Genomic DNA, 22,769 nt, shown 5'->3' with positions numbered 1-22,769 from the left:
GATTCTACCAGTTGGGGAGACGTTCCCTCTACACAGAATGGGGATTGTTCCTGGTTTTCTCTCTTAGAACAGACATCTGTCTATTTTGAAATAAAATAAATGTTGGGAACGATCCCACATTCTTAAATGAAATCCCAATCTTAAAGCAAAAACTGAAATATGATTATTTTTAATAAATGTATAAGAAAAATGGAAAACCAAACTAATTCCTGTCATGCAGCCTCTACTTTCAAAACATGAATTAACTATCTGGAGATAGGAAAAAAAGTTACTTAAAACAGCCTTGCAACACCATAAGGTCTTGGGGCAAGGATTGTCCTTTTGTCATGTGTTCATACAGCTCCCAGCACAATTGGGTCCTGGTCTGTGACTGGGCTCCTAGGCACCAGTGTGATACATATAATAATAATGATTAAAATGAAAATGTAACAGCCCAGCCACAAAATCTACACACCAACCCTTTACTAATAGAAAGATGGTAGTGGGGAAATTGATATTTTATTCATTCACCAATCAATATTACTTGCCCCCATTCAAGCAGGGCAGTAGAATTTTGTAAGCTAAGGGCTGGTTTACATTACACATTTAAATCAACATAAGGCAACTTATGCCGACCTAAAGTGTCTACACTACAGTCTTCCTCCCACTGATGTAAGTGCCCTGCTACAGCAACATAATAACTCCACCTCCATGAGAGGCATAGGGCTTCTGTCGCTGTGTTTAGGGCGACGCAGAGTCTGTATAGACGCTATGTCTCTAACATCGGCTGTTAGCTGTCTTGTCAATTTCATGGCAGGAGCGGCTGGGAATATAGGTTGATTTACAATTCTAGTGTAGACATATCCTAAATTAAAACACAAATGAAAAAGCAAAGTAGGATGATGTAAAACATAAAGGAAGTGCTAGGGAGAGGCTGTGTGGCCTACTAGATAAAGCACTAGATGGGGACTCAAAAGACTTGGGTTCTATTCTTACCACTAGCAAGCAGGGTGACTTTAGGCAAGCTACTTCACTGTTGTGTGGCTCTGTTTTCCCATCTGTAAAATGGGCTTAATGAAACTGACCCCCTTTGTAAAGTGCTTTGTAATCTGCTGACGAAAAGCACTATAAAAGTTAAGTATTATTTTGATTCCTACTCTAATTTTTAAAGTATAACAACTTTTAAACCAGCATCAAGTATAAGTTTGTAAAATATCATCCAGTTAAAGGTGTTCTGTGGGTCTTGTGTAGATAGATGCCTTGCACTGCTAAAAGGCATCCATGTCTTTTGCTTTACTCTTACCTCAGTCTGATGCAGGGAACTTAATGATCCAAACTCTAGAACAGCTCAGAATATGTTGGAATAATGAGGCTGCTGTTGATAAATGGTATGGTCAATTGCTTGATCCCACTTTGGTTTGTTATGAAGTATACCCAGGAGACCAAATAACCAATGTCAGTCAGGTTTACTGCTATAAGCCAATAATGATACAGTACTGGGAAAAGGTTCAGTACGATACTAGTCTCTGGGAAGCGATGTTACATTCCCGTTATGCAGAAGGTGTGCTCTCCAAGACACACATTTCACCTGGTATTATTTATATGATGATTTTACAAGTTATACATCTCTGTACATGTCATTAAAATCCAACCCATTGGTTTGTCCCACTTCTATAACTTCTTGTTCTTGTTCCTTCCTTATCTTTGTTTTGGATACTAGCATTCCAGGTACTGCTCCGAGAAGGTACCTCCCTAGTTTGTACTAAGACATAGAACGAATGTATCTTGATTTTGACAAGTTTCCTAACCGCTTATGCCAAATACTTACTTCAGCAAATGTAAGGAATTATGGGATTCTTAGCATAAGTGAACAGGACTATGGTTTAGGCCATTTTAGGCGATATCACTGTTACAATATGTGTGCTTAATATTATTGGTGCTTAATGCACACTGATAGATAGATAGATAGATAGATAGATAGATAGATAGATGGTGTATCATATATATTATTAATATGAGATGGATAGATAGATGCTAGCCAACATATACTAGGCAACACACCTTCAAAGGTCAATGTTTATGAAAGGGGTCTCACATTTGGCACTGTCCCTCCACTTTATATGTTTGAGCTAAACCCACTCAGAGTCCCTTCTAATCCATATGATTCATTTCTTGCAAAGGGACGACACCGTGATAAGATTACACTCGTTCAGATACTAACTACAGCTTACTGATTAAATTAAAATATATGAACCATTGGGAGAACCCAAATCTACTTTAACAAATGTACCCACCAAGGGGCAGGGGGATTCTTGGAGTAGTTAAATCAGGATTGGACGTCTTTCTAAAAGACACGCTGTAGTTTAACCACAAGCGATAGGCTTGATGCAGGAATCACTGGGCGAGGATCTATGGCGTAGGTGAGTCTAGATGAGCATAATGGTCCCTTCTGGCATTAAAATCTTTGATGGTAACTAACTTCTTTGTTCTATATAATCGCAACTAAGCTGTATTAGAGACTAACCAACCATACTTCTCTTCCCTTGCATAAGAAAATATACTGGTACGTCCCCAATGCCATATGCTGCAAATGAAATTTCACTGTATTTTATGGCTGAAATGATCATTTCAGCATGGGATGGGAGGGAAGGGTGTGAATTTACAACACATGATTTCCAAGTTGTTCTAGTAAACAAACAAGAACAAAGTTTCCAGCTTGCTTTCCCTTTATTTTCTTTTGAGGGCAATGCACAATCAGAAGGGCCGCGACAGGATCATCTATCTCTAACTATTCTGTCTAGGGTTTTCTATGCACCCATTGCGATGGTATCTGAGCACCGTGTGACTAAAATAGCTTTACCCTGTTGCCTAGTTCATTAGTATTCAATATTATTTTGACCTAGTGACAGGTCTGCAGGTGGCCTACGCAAGGTCACACAGCATTCTCCTGTCGGCTCCCATAACATTACTTTCTGCCCTGTGGCAGAAAAAGGGACCCTGCTTCTCTTCCTATTTTATCACAAGGCACTTCACAGGAATGAGCAGCAGCATAGAGGATGCCTTTATCGTGTTTCCATACAGACAAGTTGCAAGGGCTGGCTCCAGATTCTCTAATTCTCTTGGACTCTCAACAACTCAGATCTTGCATGGCTCTCTAGAAAAATCAGCGGCCCCAGAGAGTTGGGAGAAGTTATTGGGGCAGTTTCTTCAGCTCCTTTTCTTTCTGATAGGAACAAGGGCTACCGATGGCCTTGCCAGAAATCTAGATTGCTCAATTTGTGGTCTTGCTGGTCAGGCAACGGCTGTCTCCCCATCCACCCTTGCAATATGCCTTTGAGACATAACATTCTGTTCTTGGCTAGCTGGAACTCTTGGTCTTTGCAGGGTAATTGGGGAATCCATGTTCTAAGGGTGATGAGAATAAGGAGGAGTGCTAATCAGAAGGATCCTTGTCACCCAAGTGCTACAAGGTACCTGGGACCATATAGGCAAATAAACAGGACTACATCCTATTTAGGACAGTCTTCAGGGTGATGATTTGGGGGGCATTTTGCTTGGGAAAGCTCCTCCCATGTGTGCCCAAGGATAGACTGCAATTAAGCAACCCCCAGTGGGGGAATGGGAAAATATGCGTCAGCCCTGTTTTCCATAGACCTATCAAGTGAGTTCAAAGGAACAGACCTTCCTGCATGAAAGATGGAGCAGGGCAATTTATCCTGGCACCTCTCTCTACACTTAGTGGGCAAAGGGCAATTGGTCATGCACAGGGATGGTTGGCTGCTGGTTTATAGGCATTTTAATGAAGGGACTAGCCTGCGATGGCTGTGTCGAGAGCAGTATGACGCCCACTTATGCTGCACGGAGGCAGCCACGTCTATCGCCACCATTGGCTGTATGCATCAGGCACCCAGACACAGCTGAGATGGTGCTTGGATTGCTTCTCATCATATGCCAGGAGCCAAAAGGCTGAGTAGAGGTGACAGCCTAGAGGTTTTGTGCCAGGTAATTGCTTATATCCTTTTATTCCCCTTTTACCAAGGGACTGTGAGAGTTGGATTCCTCTGTGAATATCTGGATTGGTGGGCACAGCTGCATTCATTGGGAACAGAAGCACACAGAGAGCCCGGGGCAAGGCACACAGCTGGATTCAGAGCCTCTACGTTCCAGATGTCCTGGCACAGCATCAAGGGGTTGTTGCGAAAGCTGCTCATCCCATCATCGCTAGCCTTGGAAGGGACTTCTGGGCTCCACAGTCCTTATCATTCACTTTGTGGGCAACGATTGCATTACTTACAAAGAGGTTAGTTTGCGGGTTCGGGTTAAAAGGGACATCTGGTTGTCAAGATGGCATTATCCAGACCCTGTTGTTGTGTGGTCTCAAATACTCCTGTAAAGAGCTAGGTGAGGATGGAATATTACAAATATCAGCATTAGGTAGTGGGGAATGAACATGTTCAACACTGAAACACCTGTTGCAGAATCCCTGGCTAATTGGCCTCTGTAGGATACCAAATGCAGGTTTAGACTGGCTACGGCTGCTGGTGGTGACTCTAGTGATGGGGACAAGGCTTAGTACCAAGTACAGGCATGGCAAAGGGCCTACTTCCTTCCACAGGGAAGGGATGAAGAGTGGGGTTGTCTTACCATTGTCCACCTCCGAAAAGTAGGGCATAGTTGTGCCCCATGGCATTTGGGTCTATGTGGGGTTCATAGGACCACTTGGACCTGGGATGCTGCTAAGCAACATCCTACTTTCCAGCTAAATTCAATCTGCTAATAAAGTGGCAGCCAAAGGTCTTTAATTATATGCCTCAGTGCTGTGGCTTATTTGGGCCAGCTGCAAAAGTGGTCAGGCGGCCCACATCAATACAGAGTGCTCAGGCATGGATTCCAAGGCCAGAAGGGACCATCGTGATCATCTAGTCTGACCTCCTGTAGAACACAGGCCGTGGAACTTTATCAGTGATGATTTTATGTTTTCTTCCAGGTCATTGATAAAAAGGTTAAATAGTGTAGTGTAGGGCCAGGAATTGATCCCTGCTTGATGATGGTTCCCCATTCACTTTGCATTGACACCCAATGCAACAGCAGTAAACGTACCATTAAATGAACTACTTTCCACAGAACACACATTTTCCTGTATTTCACCCAACTATGGATGGGAGAAAAACCCGAACTGCAGGAGAGGGAAGTGCTTCCTACAGAGAAGATGGAACTTCCATAATGCGCACAGAAGTGCTTTCAAGCAGCTCTTTCTCAGCAGGCTCCTGCTGCACATGTGGTCCCTGCCGATGGTGAAAAACTACATGTGGTAGCCCCTAGTGGGAAGGCACCCAGTTCCAGTATCCTCCGCTTGGTCCAATCGTTAGCTTCCATCCCCAACTTTGCTGCTGGCTTTGGACTGGAGACTCAGCTCTCTGCTCAACTTTTCTCATGATATTTGATGTATTTCTTTAAGTCCTCGCTCGTGGAGTCATGTGAACATGTGAGAATCTCAGCTTTCATCAAGATTGTGAGGAAAAGCTTAAAACCATAACCCGAGTGCACCCAAAAGGCTCGGAAACCGGACAGTAAATAAAAAGAGCCCACTAATTATTATTTTTTAAAGTCTCAGGATTTTTAAGCCAATCTCATTTTGCGGGGGTCGGACTCATGATTTTTGAATGCTTGGGGTTGGCAATACTGAAGTCCACATCCTACTTGCATGTTCTACCACTTCATTGGGCATTGATGGAGCTCAGCACCTGCATGGATTGGACCCTTGTTGGATCCCCCAGAGGAAGGACAAATAACTGATTTGCTGGAAACTGAGCCAAATCCTAAAGCATTTAATCAAGCAAAACTCTCTTCGGCTAAATGCTGATAGGTACCTGGGTATCTGCAACTCCCACCAAATCCAAGTCAGCACCTCAGGTGTGACCCATTGATTTCAATGGAAATTTTACCTGAGTAGTCTGGTTGTGAAATATCTACATCTATCTAGTTACTCATATGGCCCTCATCACCAAGATACTTCACAAAGATACTTAGATACTTAACTCCCATTGATTTTGGTGCCTAAATACTTTTGTGAAACTCACCCTACATGACTTGTTCAAGGAGCACACAGGGAGTCTGTGGCTGAGGTGGGAACTGAACCCAGGTTCAGAGCCCTAAGCACAGAGCTTTCTGTGTATTCTTTTACATCCAAAAACAAATAAACGTCCTTATTTTAAAAGATTTTAAGGTTGCGAAGTCAAGCACTCAAAAGTCAGGAAATGCCAGAATTCAGGTTGTCCATACAAATTTAACTCGGCTTTCCTGTGTGTATGCAACATGATACTGCCTAAATGGAGGACCACATACTATTGTTTCAATTGATCCCCATCTCCTTCCTTACCTTCCCCCTTTGCTCCTGCCCCCATTTCTCTCTCTCTCCTCAGCTCCTATCCACTCACCATGTCCTCCTCGCTTCCACCCCTCCCCACTCAGTTCCTATCCTCCTCCCCTCTCTGCTCCTCTCCACCCACCATCACTCTGCCAGCTCCTGCTACCTCCTCTCCCCTATTCTTCACCCCTCTGCATTCCAGTCAGGCTGACTCCACCTTCTCCTTCCCCCTGCCTAGGCATGGTGCATGGAGAGCACAGGAGAGAGAGTCTCCCTGCTCTCAGCCCTGGTGTCCAGTGCAAATTGCAGAGATACTTCTGCTCAGCTGTTGCTGGCCTTGGCTGCAGCTTCTCAGTGAGGACGGTGCATGTGCCGTGGACAGAGCATGCTCAGTGAGGACAAACTCTTTGGAGAATTTAGCTACCAAGCTCAAATGAGCCTCTACTGAGCATGTGCAGAGTGAGATTTTTTGGATGCTTGTAACTTGGCCAAATGTGAGCAAATTTTCACAGAGCTAGCTAAAGGCAGACCCTTGACACCAGGAAAATCCACTTACCCACAACATGTTTCCGGGCCCTGCTCCAAAGTATCAGGGTGTTAGAGCTTCTCATCAAAGTGGTTGCAAAAATGATGTATTCCTCTCCCGCCACCTGTTGTTCTTAGAAAGGGCTCAAACATTATGGCTGAAATTTTCCATAAACTTTTGGCCCAAGGTAGATCCCTGGCATGGAGGATTTCCACCTCAACAGCTACAGTTTGACGAAGTTATAAGCAATTGAAAACAGGGTCTTATAATGGGAAATGTTGGGCAACCTTAACGACAGGGAGAGCTGCCAGCCCTTCCTGTAATAAAGACACCACATGTTATCCATCAGCAGGTTTTCTGAACCATGCACCTTCAGGTCCCTAGCCCAGACCTCTGTCACTTGAGCTACAGGACTAATTATTTGAGGTAAAGAAACTCAATGAGGGGTTCCTCTGCATTCCTCCCTCTGTCTCTGCCCTACTCCTGGTCTACATGGATCTAGAGGCTGAGACTGCCCCGGTTCTTCACTTTCAAGAAGCTCCCTGACCTTTGGGTGCAGGGTGGGGCAATATGAGGTGACTTCCACCAGCGCTCATGGCCCACCCTCCCCTCCCCCCACCCTGCACTCCCTGCTGCAGCCAGGGAAGATTAAAGAGTGCCCTTTAAGGTGATGAACCCCCTTTAGAGGGGACTCCCTGGAGCAATGGGTAAGCAGCTGACCTTCTCCCACCCATCCCTAAAGGATTCAGTATTTTTATGCAGCTGTAACAGCACCTCTTCCAGCACATTGGGTTGTACTGGCCTCGCCTAGGCTCTCACAAACAGCATGTAACTAGTCCCACTGTCTGCTACAATGCAGGTGACAAGCCTAAGGATAAGAGAGGACAAATAAATATGCTCTAGCCTCCAGCTGCTGCACTTAGCGTGGGCTACGTTTTAATGTCTCAAGCAGCTCAGGGTGGTTTTGCCCTCTCCTCTGCAGCAGCTGCAGTCACCTGGGGCAGAGGTTTCTCTGTTTTCCCTCTCATGGTCATCTGACCTGTCTCAACCAAGGGGAGCCCATCAGTTGTTCAGAAGTCTACTCACCAGCCACCCAAAAGAGAAATAGTTCCTGTCCATGTTAAGTCACATGTTCGTGTCTAAGCCAACTGGACTGAACCTGGCAATCCAAGTGTGTGATGCGTACCGATTACTTTCTCTCCTTCCTCTAGGCTATTCAAAGCGCAGCTGCTAAGCCAGCTCCTGATGCTCCAGCCGTAGCACCTTACATTGGCTTCCAGCCTCTCACCGCACTTTACCTTCAAGCTCCTCATTCTCACCTTTGAGACTCTGCTCTCATTTCCTCCTCTCTTTCTCCACCTGCTTCCCAACCTCTCTCCTGGCTGTTTTCTTCGTCACTTTCTCCCACACTTGGCTTTGCAGTTTGAGTCCTGCTGCTCCTCTTCTAGTCTTCCCCTGGAGCAAAGCAACCTCTTTCTCTCCTCCTCCTCCTCCCCTTTTTAAAAGAAGCCTAACTTGGTTTCTCAGTGCCGCCAGGTAACTTTCCACAACTTCCCTTTCCTGAAGTTTCCTGCCCGGCAATGGGTCTTGTCTTCCTTTGTCTTGTCTTATTGCATCTGGTAGGCTTCTCAGGCCAGGGAATGTGGCACAATGTAGAACATATACATAAGATAAATATAGCATATACAATACTATATCCATGATGCCAACCATATTCAAAAGTAGGTTCCGAATGATAGGCACATAAATCCATAGTTAGAGCCTAAATAAGTGTGTTAGGGTGACCAGACATCCAGATATTATTGGGACCATCCAATATTAGGGGGGTTGTCTTATATAGGACCCTATAACCCCCACCTCCCAGCCCTGTCCTGATTTTTCACACTTGCTATCTGGTCACCCTAAGTGTATGTAGAGTGGCAAACTTTAAGCACTCATTTTTGAATATGTTGGCCAATATATATATATATATGTGTGTGTGTGTGTGTTTATAGATATATAGATATATATATACACGCACAATCCTATATATATCGGGTGTGCACATGTACACACTCACACACACACACATGCTTTATCAAGTATAATCTGAATGCTACCCAGTTCATGCTAGAGATACTGGACTGCTCTAACTAGCACCAGCATCTGAAGCAGCCCCCAGCTGGCCCCAGACTGAGGAACCATAGAAGTGGCATAACGCCACCTTTGTCTTCAAGTTTGGGTCTTGTGCTTACCACGGTCTGGCTGGATCTGAGGATCTAGGCCACTGTTCCAAAGCTAACCATCCATCCACATATGTAGATATATATTACTGCTGCTCAATTTGTATCTGAAAATTCTAATCTGAGCACCACTTCAGAATTAGAATAAAAGTGGGTCTGTTCATTTAGCCAAATTATTAATATTTTGTAGTACTCCTGCACTGCATTACCATCTCAAACTCCTGCATGTGGTTTAAAATGCACTGTATTAAGGAAATAATTTCCTGTTTCCTACTTTATGTTACTGATGTGAAATATTTTATTCTTAACCACGTTGCAATAAAATTAGATAATTACTTAGCTCATTTTTCTATATGGGTTTGGTAATTCATAATTGTCTCAGAGCTGAGAAAATGTTTCCTTTAAGAAGGTTAAACAAAGAGTTTATTGACATTAGTGAAGATTGGTTAAAGAAAACATTATTAAATAAAAGGAGCTTTATTTAAACACTAAATTAATGATTTAAAGACAAATTAGAGGTCATAACTCCTCCTAAATAAATAATGTTAAACAATAATTAGATACCTTTTTAGATTAAGGCAAGCACTTGGGTTCAGTGGGCTGAAAAACAAGTTTCTTCTCATCTCTTTAAATTTGTTCAATATACATAATTAAAGTGAACCACTGGCCTGCTTAAATTTTCTTTCCAAGATTATAAAAATATTCTGTTTGTAACTGTGTGTCATATTTGCCATTAGATGATAAAACATCTTTAAAGCTTCACTTTCATATAAACAGAAGAAAAGATGTGAGCATCCGGAGAGCTCTCCTACAGTGGAAATCGATTCTCCTAAGCTAGTGGTTATAGTTATCAATCTTATCAAACGGGCCAATGCATGAATGCCCTTAACCACTTTCATTTGTATGATCTCTCTTTGCCTGTGTTAACCTTTCAGAATTTGCAATATGCACTCTAGGCTATAATTACACTCTCAACTCTTTCCCTTTCATTAGCACTCCTAGTCATCTCTTATGTGCCAGATAAAATTAAAAGAAACGGCCTATATTTTATTTCATTAAAGTATTATATTTTTAGGCTGCGAGTACCTGGTTGCAGTTGCCAATGAGTATTAACAAACCTTCCCCTATCATCCTGTTTCAAAGAGGTGGTTTGTACAGGGAATCACACACTCGGGAGAAACACATCTGTGTACTGCTGGGTTTGCACTAGGTCTTCTCAACAAGCTGATGGCTGTTGAGTGTTGACAGGTACCTTACCACTGTATTCCAGGGTCTTCAGTGGGTGTTGCTAACTCTGGTACCAACAGGCTTAATCAAAGCATTGGGAAGTTTTGTTTATAGCACTACAAGAGTTAAGGGGGTTAGGTTAATGCAATCTGACGTTCGCGCTGATAAATAATGACAACACACACAGCTACCTCGGCATGGATGGGAACATCAGAAAGCACAGTCTTTCTGTGAAGGGATTGTTCTGTAAAGAAAAAAGAGAAGGAGACTCAGGAATGGCTAGAAGTTCTAGAATGATTTTACTCAAATCTATTGTTTACAGTCAATGATTCTCTTTTATATGTGGAATTGTTGGCCTGCTTTTAGACTGGCTACAGATGGTTTCGAAGAGATGTTCAGGTCAACAGAGGCATTCCTCTGCTATAAAAAGAATCCTTGTTTTACAAATTGTACATTGCACTAAGTGATATCTCATAACTGATCAGTGTCAATAATTGACCAATCTGCATTGTCTTCAGTTCAAGTCATTTTCCATACCTGAGTAGTATGCAGTACCCGTTTTACCCCCCCACACACGTTTTTCTGTCAGTGGCATAAAGGTGTATAAATTTAACATTAAAATATTATATATCTATAGGGTCTTTTTTCCTCTTGATATGTTCATTAGATTCTTATTAAAATGGCTAAGACCAGAGCTGTTTATAACTAGAATAGACACCACATCAGAAGCACATCTTTGAGAACGGAAAAATCCAGTACTGCAGATTTCAGTTCAAATCCAACATGTTAGGAAGAATAACGTCATAGGGAAAAGTTGTTGTGAACAATCCTGATACCTCTCATTAGTGGAAAGCACAAAGGAACAGAACAGGACTTTCCTGATTATTTTAGTGGGTTTTTTTTTAAACACCAAATTTACACACAAAAAGAAAGGCACTTTGTGTTTAAGGTTAATCAAGTTTCAGTACAATTTTTTACAAACTGGAATCACACTAATCTTTTTTTTTTCTTGCTCTAATGTGTGGCTGTTGAAATCCTCAGCTGTGATAAATTAAGCTACTTATTAATCTAATTATCGTACATTCATCCTAGAAACTTTCATGTGACTTGAAAAGGCTATTCAACCTTTTCCCTCCCCTCCTAGAAAGGGCTCAACCTTGCACCAATTAAGTTCATTCTGAAGTAATGCTTTAAAAAAGCTTTCTTTAATCACCCAGTTGAACATGGGCTGATCGTAAGCAAACTAAAAGCTTTGAGAAAAGTTTTGGTTACCTTCAAATTTGTACATTTCAGGGTGGGAGAGAAAGATGCCATTTAGGTATTCTTCTCTTTTCCGCCCCCATCCTCTCAAAATAAGTCTCTGTAATTATTTAGCAAATAAAGTTTCCCTTCTTCTACTATACTAAAACAACAATGTGCAGAGTTGTTTGAATAAACCTCATGAAGTCAAATCCAGTATTTGTATAATGGGCACATTTTGATTCCCAGAACACATATGAACTACACAGATTTTATAAGGTTCGTCTCACATAGGTTCAATCTGGGATTAAAAATAAGAAATATGTTGTAAAATGTATCATAGCTTAAACATCCATTCATTGCCAGATGCCTTAGTTATTATTTTTTTAATAACCGCATCAATGGAGCTAGTTTACATTCAAATTAAATGAGGTATTAATTTGAATGCAAAGTAGCTCAGTTTGTGTATATAGTTTCAATGACAGGTTTACCCCAAGATAGAATTTATGAAGCACCCAATATGGGGGAAGTCCGTTGCCATTGTCACCCGCCTTCCATGCCTAGCAAACTTGCTAACTGTGTTTTTGAAGTGAAGATTAAAAGAGTTGAATTATAAAGTATAATTACATTTTATTGAAACTCTAGAAATCAGAAAAAAATTCAGCAGGAAACTTTTAGTGAAACATGATGTGTTGTCATTATCATTAAAAGATAAAAGTTCCATACTGTTTTTATCTGTTTATTTGGAAGAAATCCAGCCTTTGCAGTTATGCAGGAAACAAAAAACTGGAATGCAGGAGTAATTATTAAAACTGTGTGATTTGTTATCTCAGCTACTGTCTTTCCAAATGGTAATGCGATATCAGCAGCTGCAGACGGTCGCTGATTTCCTCTATTAGTAAACAAGTGCTTTGGAGACCTGTGTGAGGCACTTTAAGCCCACTACTCCCCGAAGTGCTGTCAGGCTTAACTACTAATCCATGGTATTTCAGAGCACTGGAAATTCATCTTTATAAAACCTGAACAAAAAAGGGAAAAAGCCTGGAGGGCATGAGCTCCCTCTGGTGAGACAAATGACATGTTCATTTATTAATGAAACAATAACCCTGGAAAGAGGATCAAAGCACATTCCATCCTCACTTTACAATCCCCAATTTTCTCAGGCCATACCATTTAATTGAGTCATGACAATGGAATACTTAATTGTTGCATTAAAGTTTGAAGAAGCGACTTCTTCAGAATCAATGTTCATTTCTGGATTATTACAGGAGAATGTGGCTCGCTTGTAGCGAGTGGAATTTTATTTTCTCTACTTTCAGGGCTCTTTTTTATAGCGAGAGAGGCTTCTTATCCCTAACCAAGCACATTCTTTCCCATAACATAACTGCACCTTTCTGCTCCTCTTTGAACGTTGCTTTATGAAACCCCAATCGCTGGCCTAGTGCAGTGTTCTGACCATTGTGCTTAGGGGAAATGCAACAATGGACCACTTCTGCAACAGAAAGAGAAACTGCATGGGAACCGCGCCCTGGAAAGGGGTAGGAAATCATTGGTCTTTTGCCTTGAAACTCCCAAGTAAAGAAAAGACCAATTTATGGAGCTGGCCTTGCTGTACACTCTTTACAAACTCTATGGTTTCAAAGAGAATGGCAGCCAAAACAAAGTCATCATCTTAATTTTAATGACAGATTTCAGAGTAGCAGCCATGTTAGTTTGTATCTACTGAAAGAAAAGGAGTACTTGTGGCACCTTAGAGACTAACAAATTTATTTGAGCATAAGCTTTTGTGAACTACAAAAGCTTATGCTCAAATAAATTTGTTAGTCTCTAAGGTGCCACAAGTACTCCTTTTAATTTTAATGGACATTTTCAGGAGGGTTGAGGTCCAGCTTGGGAGGGCAAATCTGAGTACTTCTGCCTCTAACTATGAACTGCACTGCTATTAGCCAAGATAGTCAGGGACACAACGCCATGCTCCAGGTATCCCTAAACCTCCAAATTACAGAAGCTGGGACTGGATGACAGGGGATTGATCATTCACAATTGCCCTGTTCTGCTCATTCCCTCTGAAGCATCTGGCATTGACCAGTGTTGGAAGACAGGATATTGGTTTAGATGGACCATTGGTCTGACCCAGTATGGCCGTTATGTACAGAGACTTCAGTGAGACTATTCACATACTTACAGTTATACATCTGGTTAATTGCCTTCCTGAATCAGGGCCAGAATCAGGTAACAGAGGCAGAAGCCCTCAGCTCAGCATCCACAATTCATTTTGCAGGTGCAAAAGGGAGGCCGCCCTTCTTAAAACTTACGGTTGCCCCTAGATTTTACTGCTGTGTTAAATTAATGTTAACTCACTCCAGGGCCTAGTTTGAACTATTCTTCTTAGGCCTGGCCTACACTAGGGGAGGGAATCGATCTAAGTTACGCAACTTCAGCTAAGTGAATAACATCGCTGTACTTAGACCTACTCACCGTCGTGTCTTCACTGCGGTGAGCCGACTGCTGCCGCTCCCCCGTCAACTGTGCCTGTGCCTCTCGCTCCGGTGAAGTACAGGAGTCGACGGGAGAGCACTCGGGGGGTCGATTTATCGTGTCTAGATGAGACGTGACAAATCGACCTCCGCTGGATCAATCGCTGCCCGCCAATCTGGCGGATAGTATAGACATACCCTGAAATAACAATCCTGATATAGAGGTTCTGTGTATATTTTACCCAGCATTCTGCTTTCCCAATTTTTAAAGTGTGTTGCAACTTCGAGGGAGACACAGATTTTCCCACTGGTTTCATCTGAGATCAAAGAGAAACTCCTATTTTCACTTAAACAGTCAGCACTTGTATGGGCAAATATAAAACTTCCTACACAAGTCTTCACTCCTTTAGTTGTACACCAAACTGTGTTTGAGATCCTGGGTATAAGAATAAGGACACAGAAAAGTTGGAAATCAAAATGCAGCTTTCCAAAAAGACCAAGATAACTAGTCAGAAATGAATGTATGCATTATTTGTCGCAGCAATTGTATATTTTGTTTCGTGTGTCTTATCGTATACGTGTTGCTTGTTTTTCATTACATGCTTTCAAAGTTCCAACTGACAACTCATTTTGTGTAAAGAGGGTTAGCAGAATTTGTTTTTGTTTGTTTTTTTTTATAATTTCAACAGATAATATCAATATTTATTTTTACGCATTTCCCCCCACACACTTTTATTAATTTAAATTCGGGGGCGAGGTCAGACAATGGGGGGGGTTGGGGTCAAACAATAATTACTTAATGACGGTCGACGTTGGGATTCAGAAAGTTAAAGCTTTGTAACTGTGAAAGCGCAAATTGTCAACATCCCGTGTCAAAATATACACGGGAAATAGCCTTAGGTCAAACCCTAATAAGTTCTCAAGCAGCATTTTTCTTTCTTTGCCTTCCTGTAAATTTCGATTATTATTGATGGAAATATTTTTTGTCAGTTTGTGTGTGTATGGTGAAACCAACATTTACTGATAAAATCAAATCCCTGCAAGGCTATGCATAAAGCAACATCTAATGATTCAATATTCAACAGAGGTTGGGGCTGTTGTTCTTTCTTAGCTGGTTTTATTTTAAGAAACTTTCATTTTCTGGAATCAAGTACAATAAGAAGTTAAAATGGAAATTGGGCACTTCTATCTGCTGCGTTGAAATGAATATAGTCTAATTAGATAATATAATTCTCCTATGATGTGTGTCATAATAATTATAGTACTTTGCATTCACATAGTGCCTATTATAACAGGATCTCAAAGCACTTTACAAACACTAATTATGCTTCTCACTATCCCTGTTTGGGTAACCTGGGACAGAGAAAAGTCAAGACACTTACCTAAGGACAGGACAAAGCTGGAACTAGAACCTAGGAATCCTGCTTCCAAATTTCATGCTCTAACCACTATGCTTCACTATAAGGGTTCAATGCTCCCCATCACTTTCACAGCATGAAGAGGAGCAGGAGGGTCCTCAATGCTTTGGAGGGGTGGGGGAGGAGGAAGAGGGTATGCCATGGTATCGCCTCCAGATGGCCAGCAAGAAGGGGAGGTGTGGGGGGAAAGAGCCACTCTGTGCAGCATATTCCATCCGAGCAGGATAAATAAAGATGGCTAGAGCACGTGTAGTATATTAGTGCTGCCCAGCTTCTCCCTCATCCCCCGCAGAGTTCTGGTAGACCATGGAAGTTGTATGAGCATGGGCTGGTGGTAGGTCAGTCAATGCAGCATGCCACTTTTATAAGACATGCCAGTGCTGTGGGGAACAGCATGGGAGACCCTGCCCAGGGGTAGTCCCAGGCAGTTCCTGTAGATCTTGGGTCTGGGCAGTATTTGGAGGCCATGTTACTTACATGCTGTCGCTGGCTTGCCCAAATGGAGGGGAGAAGATGTTCGAAGCAGCGGTTAATAGAGGATTTCTCTGAAATGCGTCATTTCCCATTCAATCCGTTTTACATGGGAAGGGAGCTTTGGGCCCTGATAAAGACAACAACAGTTTGGAGGACTAACCCAAAGCTTGAACTGAACCCCACCTTTGTTAACATTGGCCTGGCCATTGCATCAGTGGGGAAGCCATTCCGTTCATACATAGTACAGTCCACTCTCCTTTTCCCTTTCTTGGACACTCAGTACATTTCATGGTGGGTTCTCAGGGGGGGTTCTGTGATAGGCTTATTTCATGTCCTGATGGTCTCAAATCTTCCCCCGAGTCAGAGATGCAGACACTATTCTGTGATGCCTCTAACTTGGGGAAGCTCCAGAGAGCATAAAGTCTTAAGAGAACGCCCAGAAGGGGTTTAGCAGAGGCTACCCAGCGGGCTCAAATCTCATCTTGGAAACAGCAGCAAAATTAGGGGGTGAGGTGGCAAGTGAGGAAGGAAAAAGAACCCCGAGGGAGAGAATGGGAGTCACTGGGTCTAACCTGGCTGTATCAGCCAGAGACATGATTGTGCTGAGAAGAAAAAGATCACGGCAGGAGATTAGATTTGGGGAGGGGGAGCGGGGGAAAGTATCTGGTTGAACTAGGTTGGGTGGTGGAAGAGGAAAAGATGGGAGACAGTGAAGGGGGAGGGGAATGAAGGGAGTGGCAAAGAGGTCAGCCCGGGTACGTTCAGAGTACTTTGATAAGCATCCATCCCCTGAGGGTTTTTTTGGCAGGGAGAACCAAGTGCACCCACCCGCTGCTCTGTGTAAGAGTGTGGCCAGCACGGCAGGCCGGGAGCCTGCAATGCGGAGATAGAGCATAAAGCTGCGCTCTCTCGAATGTCAGCTTTGGACAGTGTCCTCTGTGGAGCGGCTAGGATGCGAGTGGACCCAGCCGGACACAGCCTTGCCCTCAGCAGAGTGAACAGTTATCCCCAGGCCTGGGTTCCAGTGGAGGGCGGAGCATTGCAGAAGGCCGACTGGGCCCTCAGAGTTCTGTGATGGGAGAGCGAGACGGGAATAATAAATCGATTCTCTCTCATTTTTTTATTTGAAGCTATTTAGAAAACGAAGTGCTCAGTAGCTACTGAGACAGAAGGAGATAATCCACTCCAGCTGAAATCAACGGGAGACCGGCCATTGCGTCAACGGGAGCAGGAGCGAACCCGCGCCTTGAGCAGGACGCAAACCACCCGTGCAGCCCTGCAAAGCCTTGCTCCCATAAGCAGGCTCTGTGATTTCAATGGCACCAGGCCACCTGAGGGGGGGGCTGCGGGGGTGGACCCTATATTTCTTACCCGTCTGATCTGTACAATTTGATACTGAAACAGCCACACCAAAACAAACTGTAGCCGTCAACTCTTCGATGCAGACAGCACAGAGTCTGGGTAAAATAAACAAGTCTTACTGAAGAGAAAAAGGCTCCACACTGTCTGTTACTTTAGAAGGAGAAAGCAGCAGTCTGCGTGGCATTTGACTGTAATAATGTTGTCGGAACAGGACCAATTTCTGCTCTCAGACAGCAACACTTGACTCCCGGTGGGTCAGTCTCACGATAGGGCTAGCAGGTGTAACTCACACTCCTGCACGTTTGGGCCCATTCGGCTCAAAGGGGGTTGCCCTCACCCATCCAATGGCAGAATTTGGTCCCGGGGTGTTAGCGAAACATTGTTTATAAAGGGTTGCCCCACTGACTTCTGTATGCCTGGGACCAGGCCCATTAAATGCCTATGTACTACAGTGGTGCTTGTCAATATAAGGACCTTGCTATATAGATGATGGATAGAGAGTTGAAAGATTCCATGGCTGGAATAATGCAGTGGTGAATCTGGCCCTTAGATGGTTCTTGCAATGTTAGCCTGAGTAAATTATCCAGTCCAGACTGTAAAGTTACTTCTCCATTTTCACCGCAGAACTTCCTTATCCACTGAGAAGTTGCACATGAATCTTTCTCCATCTACTCGGCTTAATAAAGAGGGTTAAGGGGTGACTTGACTGCAGTCTATAAATATCTACATGCAGAGCGAACATTTATTAATCTAGCACAGAAAGATATATCAAGATCCACTGGCTGGAAGTCGAAGCTAGACTAATTCAGACTGGAAGTAAGGTGCACATTTTTAACAGGGAGTGAGATTAGTCATTGGAACAACTTACCCAGGGTTGTGGTGGATTTTCCATCACTGACATTTTTTAAATCAAGATGGGCTGTTTTTGTAAAAGCTCTGCTCTCGGAATTATTCTCGGGAAGTTCCCTGGCCTGTGTGATGATACAGGAGGGCGGACTAGATGATCACAGTGGTCTCTTGTGGCCTTGGAATCGATGAAATCTGTGGTAGGGTCTGAGTCGGCTTTCCCTCACGTACTGTGGAATTGCAGGAGAATTAGTCAATTTTATTTACGAGAACTGATCACTTACCAGAGTTGTTAGAAAGGTCTGGTTTATTCATTCCTTCTGGATGAAGTTCAGATCCCCAACCTACAGCCCTAGTAACCGGGTTCTTTGCAGATGCAGAGAATTGGCTCTGAAGACAATGAAATCTACCCTACAACCTGGCCTCAAAGCATGGAGATGGCCTCTACGGCTGCTTCTCTAGCCTATGATCTGCAATAGAAGCTGCAGCCCTTTGTGCTACTTGCACAAGCCCAGTAACCCTCGAGAGTGATACCCAGTGTCCCTCTTCTGGTGTTCCCGCTACATACACTGGCCTTTGCAGAAATCCTATCTGTGACACAGAGATGGACCTGTACAGCGGATTCCCCTGCATCTCTCCCCCCCGGTAATCCTGCCTTGGGGATAAGCTGGACCCTCTTTGTGTAGGCCCCTCCATGCCACCGCGAATCCCACCTTTCGCTGATTCATTAAATGCAAGGGCATATTTGGAACTGCTTTATCGGTTGTACATCCAGGTCCAATGAGAAGCTGGATCGAAGACGTAGTACCACATCTAACTGCCTGGAAACCACCTGCAGGTGCACGTTGGAGGGAAAGGAGTACAGGCAGAGCAGATAGTCAGGGCACCCAGTGAGCACCAGGCACTACCTGTTCTTACCCCAAAAGGTTTGGAATTTGCCAGCTTGGAGGTGAGCAACGGAGGCAGCTGGGGCCAGAGCAAGTGCTCTCTTTCGTGGATCCAGCATGTCTTTAGAGGACTGGGGCATAAGTGATTTACGAAGGTCACACAGGGAGTCCATGGCAAGGTAGGAGTTGGGGGAGGTTTAGATTGGATATTAGGAAAAACTTTTTCACTAAGAGGGTGGTGAAACACTGGAATGCGTTACCTAGGGAGGTGGTAGAATCTCCTTCCTTAGAGGTTTTTAAGGTCAGGCTTGACAAAGCCCTGGCTGGGATGATTTAACTTGGAATTGGTCCTGCTTCGAGCAGGGGGTTGGACTAGATGACCTTCAGGGGTCCCTTCCAACCCTGATATTCTATGATTCTATGATTCTATGAACCTAGATCTCCTCAGATCTGTGTCTTAACCATCCTGCTTGTGGACTGTAGAAAGTTAAACGTGGGGCAATTTTTCATTGCTATTCATAATAGAACAGCTTCTTGGTGAATGGTTTGGTCAGCTGGATGGTCTGGAAGAAGTGAACGGTGGCCAAAGGCATCATTATTCCATGCAATATAAAGACAGAAAGGCAGAACATTCACACGATCGAACAGAAGGACTAGGAAGATGTTTTGGAATTCCAGACAAAATGTTTTCCTGTACAAGTTTCAGATAATAAACTGAACTGGATAGGCAGACTCCAAGAAGAAATATTTAATTATCCTTCTCACCATTATGAGGAACTTCTGCCACTCTTCAGGTTATTATACAGTAAATAACCAGTTTTCTAAAGGACAGAGCTGTTTTAATTATACGACAATGAATGCATAATTATTATGTTTGTTAGGAATGAATCGCAAGACAACAGACTTGATATTGCTGCTCTAGTTAGTGCATCTTAATTACTTTTTCATTTATTTTGCATATAAAAGCTATTTGCTAATTGTCTTTGCTGTAAATATGCAAAATATAATTAGTCATTCATAATTCTTTATGTGTTATCTAACTGTACATTTGTTATTGAGGAACATATATTAAAGTTTGAATATTTAATGGGCTTTTGTGGCATAGAATATTTTTGTACAAAGTTTTTAGGAAATATTAGAGACAGAATTCAAACCTTCTTTTAACCCCTTTTCCTCTGCAAACCTTATAAAGACTAGATACTGATAAATTTAAAGCTAATGGAAATCCATTTCTATTTTCTAAACAGGCAACATGAATCCATTGCTGATCATATGAAATGTCTCGCCATCTCAGACTAAAACCAGACAGATTATACCTAGTTAAAAGTATTGCAAGTTGCTCTCTGCTATGTATTTTAAATCATAACTATAGAACAGTAAGTGCATCAAAATCATACAGCAAAATTCAAACTTTGAATGAAGTTATCTTCAGTGATTCATTTTAATGTGATAACAGTGCCGAGCATTAAAAAAAAATCTGATGAGAACAGAGTATTTTCTGATATGAATGATAACACGAGGTTGTAATTTCTGTCCCATACATGCAGTTTGTTGTAAGACTAATAAGCATTCTCTTGCATGGTAGCAAAATATCTAAGACTTTATATATGCATTTTCTTCAGTCTTTATTTTTTGGCACGCGTTAGGGTTTCCCCTTCATTTGCATTATTTGCCCTAAATTGGCATTTCGGGTCCATCTGAAACACTATGGATTTCTTTTTTATATATAAAGGCTTGTGCCAGTTTCATATATAATTAGCACTCCATAAGGCCTAAAGTCCTGAGGAATGTTTTACACTGTGATTAGATTCATTACAGAGATTGACTGGTTAACATAGGCCATGTGTTTCTGAAAGTTGAATTAAAGTACAGGTCTCAAGAACCTGAACAGATAATTATATATTATCTTTTCACTTGTCTCCAGGAAGTCCTGCTAGTTCGTTCGACGGATGCATGTCACATTCTACATTTTTCCATCTCAAACATTTGATTTACTATCCAGTTGTACTGTTAATCCGATGTCATGACACTCCTATTCACTCCTGCTTTTCCACTGAAAGCAGCTTCCTACGAAGATAAAGCTAGGTAAAATCTATTGTAAAGGAAAGAATAACTTGAATGCAGCTATCATATCGAAAAGAAAACACACCCCTCCACTCTTCACCCTTTAGACGTTCTGAATACTTTCCTTAATGATGAAGTCAAATAGAATAGCCACTGAGAATATAATTCAGAGTGGGTTTTTTTTTTTCTCTCAGGAGTAATCCTGCTCTGTAATTCTGAAATTGTTCTTATTTACATTGGGTAAATCTTTTAAAATGAACATATATAAAAACAGAGTGACAGTAGGGTATGAATTAGAAAAGAACTAGCTAACATCCTGTAGTAAATTGTGAATATGTATGAATAAATCATACATATCCCTACTTATCAAACAAGTATTTAGAAGCAAATTTAAATAATGCTGTTTAATGCTAGCACTTGCATAAAACCCACAACTGTCAGTTACATTTTTTTAAGCAGTTGACTACTTGAGCTATAGATTAAAAAAAAAGTACATTTTATATATCTAGGATAGCAAAGAAAACAACAAGCGATCACCACTACTTCAAATGACATTCCACGGGCACACAGAAGCTATGGTAATAGTATTTAATCAACCAAAATCCCAAGCTGTAATCCTGAGGTTCTATATCCCAGATGGGGTTATGTCTGAATGAAAAGGGAAACGTTATATAGAACCGACATCATCTCAATGGACAATCTGCAAAACTAGAAATATTTCCTGGATCCCATTAGCAGGAGTTATGTCATAAATACATTTCCCTGACTGTGTATATACATAGAGCAGGTAGATGACACAGGTGTCCAACGCAAGATGTATTGAGAACAACTTCAATATTTTTCTACCCATTCAAGCGTTCATAGCATTAGACCAAACCCCATAGTAGCTGTCTGGTATATTGACACCTGTTTTCAAGGGGTGCCATAGCTTCTCTGATGAGTGCCAGGAGAACATTCATCATTTGTGCTTAAAAGCCATCAGAGATACAGTAAGAATCAAGAATGAAAGTAGCCATTCATTGGCAATATAACTTGGTTTTCTTCTGTGTGGCAGAGAACTGATTAAAACAAAAAAAACCCATAATTTTGCCTTTGGTAGGAAAATGGATTGCTATCTTTGTCCCTTGAGAAGAAGTTTGAATGGATAAGCATTTTAGATTTTTTTTTTTAATAATGCCCCCATTTTACAAAAAATCATGTCAGACTAACCAAGTCATACTGGTAACATTATGCAGGGTAAAATTCAGAAGAATGTGAAGTAAAGAGTGACTGTTGCTGAAATGATGAGTGAAGTATGAACTCTAGAAGTTTGCTATCTAGCTTTTGCCGGGGGAGATTTCTAGATTTTTAAGTATTACGCAAGATCCTACGTTTGATTTTCCAGCTCATACTTTAAAAACCAAAGCCCTTGAATAGAGCTCAGGCAGGCTGTGTGGTAACCAGTTGAGAAAATGCACCTATTTCTGTGACATTTGAACATTCTCAGACTGGATCCAGACCCCCCCCCGCCCCCACAGCTCCCTTAACGTCAATGGGAGATTTGCTAGAGTAAGGACTAGAGCCCTGTGAAACACTTTTTATTTTTAAATAATTTTTCATTTTATTTTGGGGGGAATTTTGCTTTATTTCATTTTCTTGTGGGAAACCCTGGAAGGAGTGTCAGGTCCTGCCCCCTGCGGGG

The 22,769-nt window shown here is 42.2% G+C and overlaps 1 long non-coding RNA gene across 1 annotated transcript in view; it reads left to right on the top strand.

The window, feature by feature from the left end:
* LOC311521601 overlaps positions 1 to 22,769 on the top strand; it is a 91,855-nt gene that overhangs the window by 67,396 nt on the left and 1,690 nt on the right. Inside the window, exon 2 of the long non-coding RNA XR_014711928.1 lies at positions 4,019 to 4,279. This is a non-coding gene — a long non-coding RNA (uncharacterized lncRNA). The remainder of the gene's footprint in view (positions 1 to 4,018; positions 4,280 to 22,769) is intronic.

Source organism: Lepidochelys olivacea, assembly GCF_965140295.1.
Source record: "Lepidochelys olivacea isolate rLepOli2 genome assembly, chromosome: 6".
Lineage (NCBI taxonomy): Eukaryota > Metazoa > Chordata > Testudines > Cheloniidae > Lepidochelys > Lepidochelys olivacea.
The sequence above is the reverse complement of the archived record's forward strand: the minus strand, read 5'-3'. Positions and strand labels throughout refer to the sequence as shown.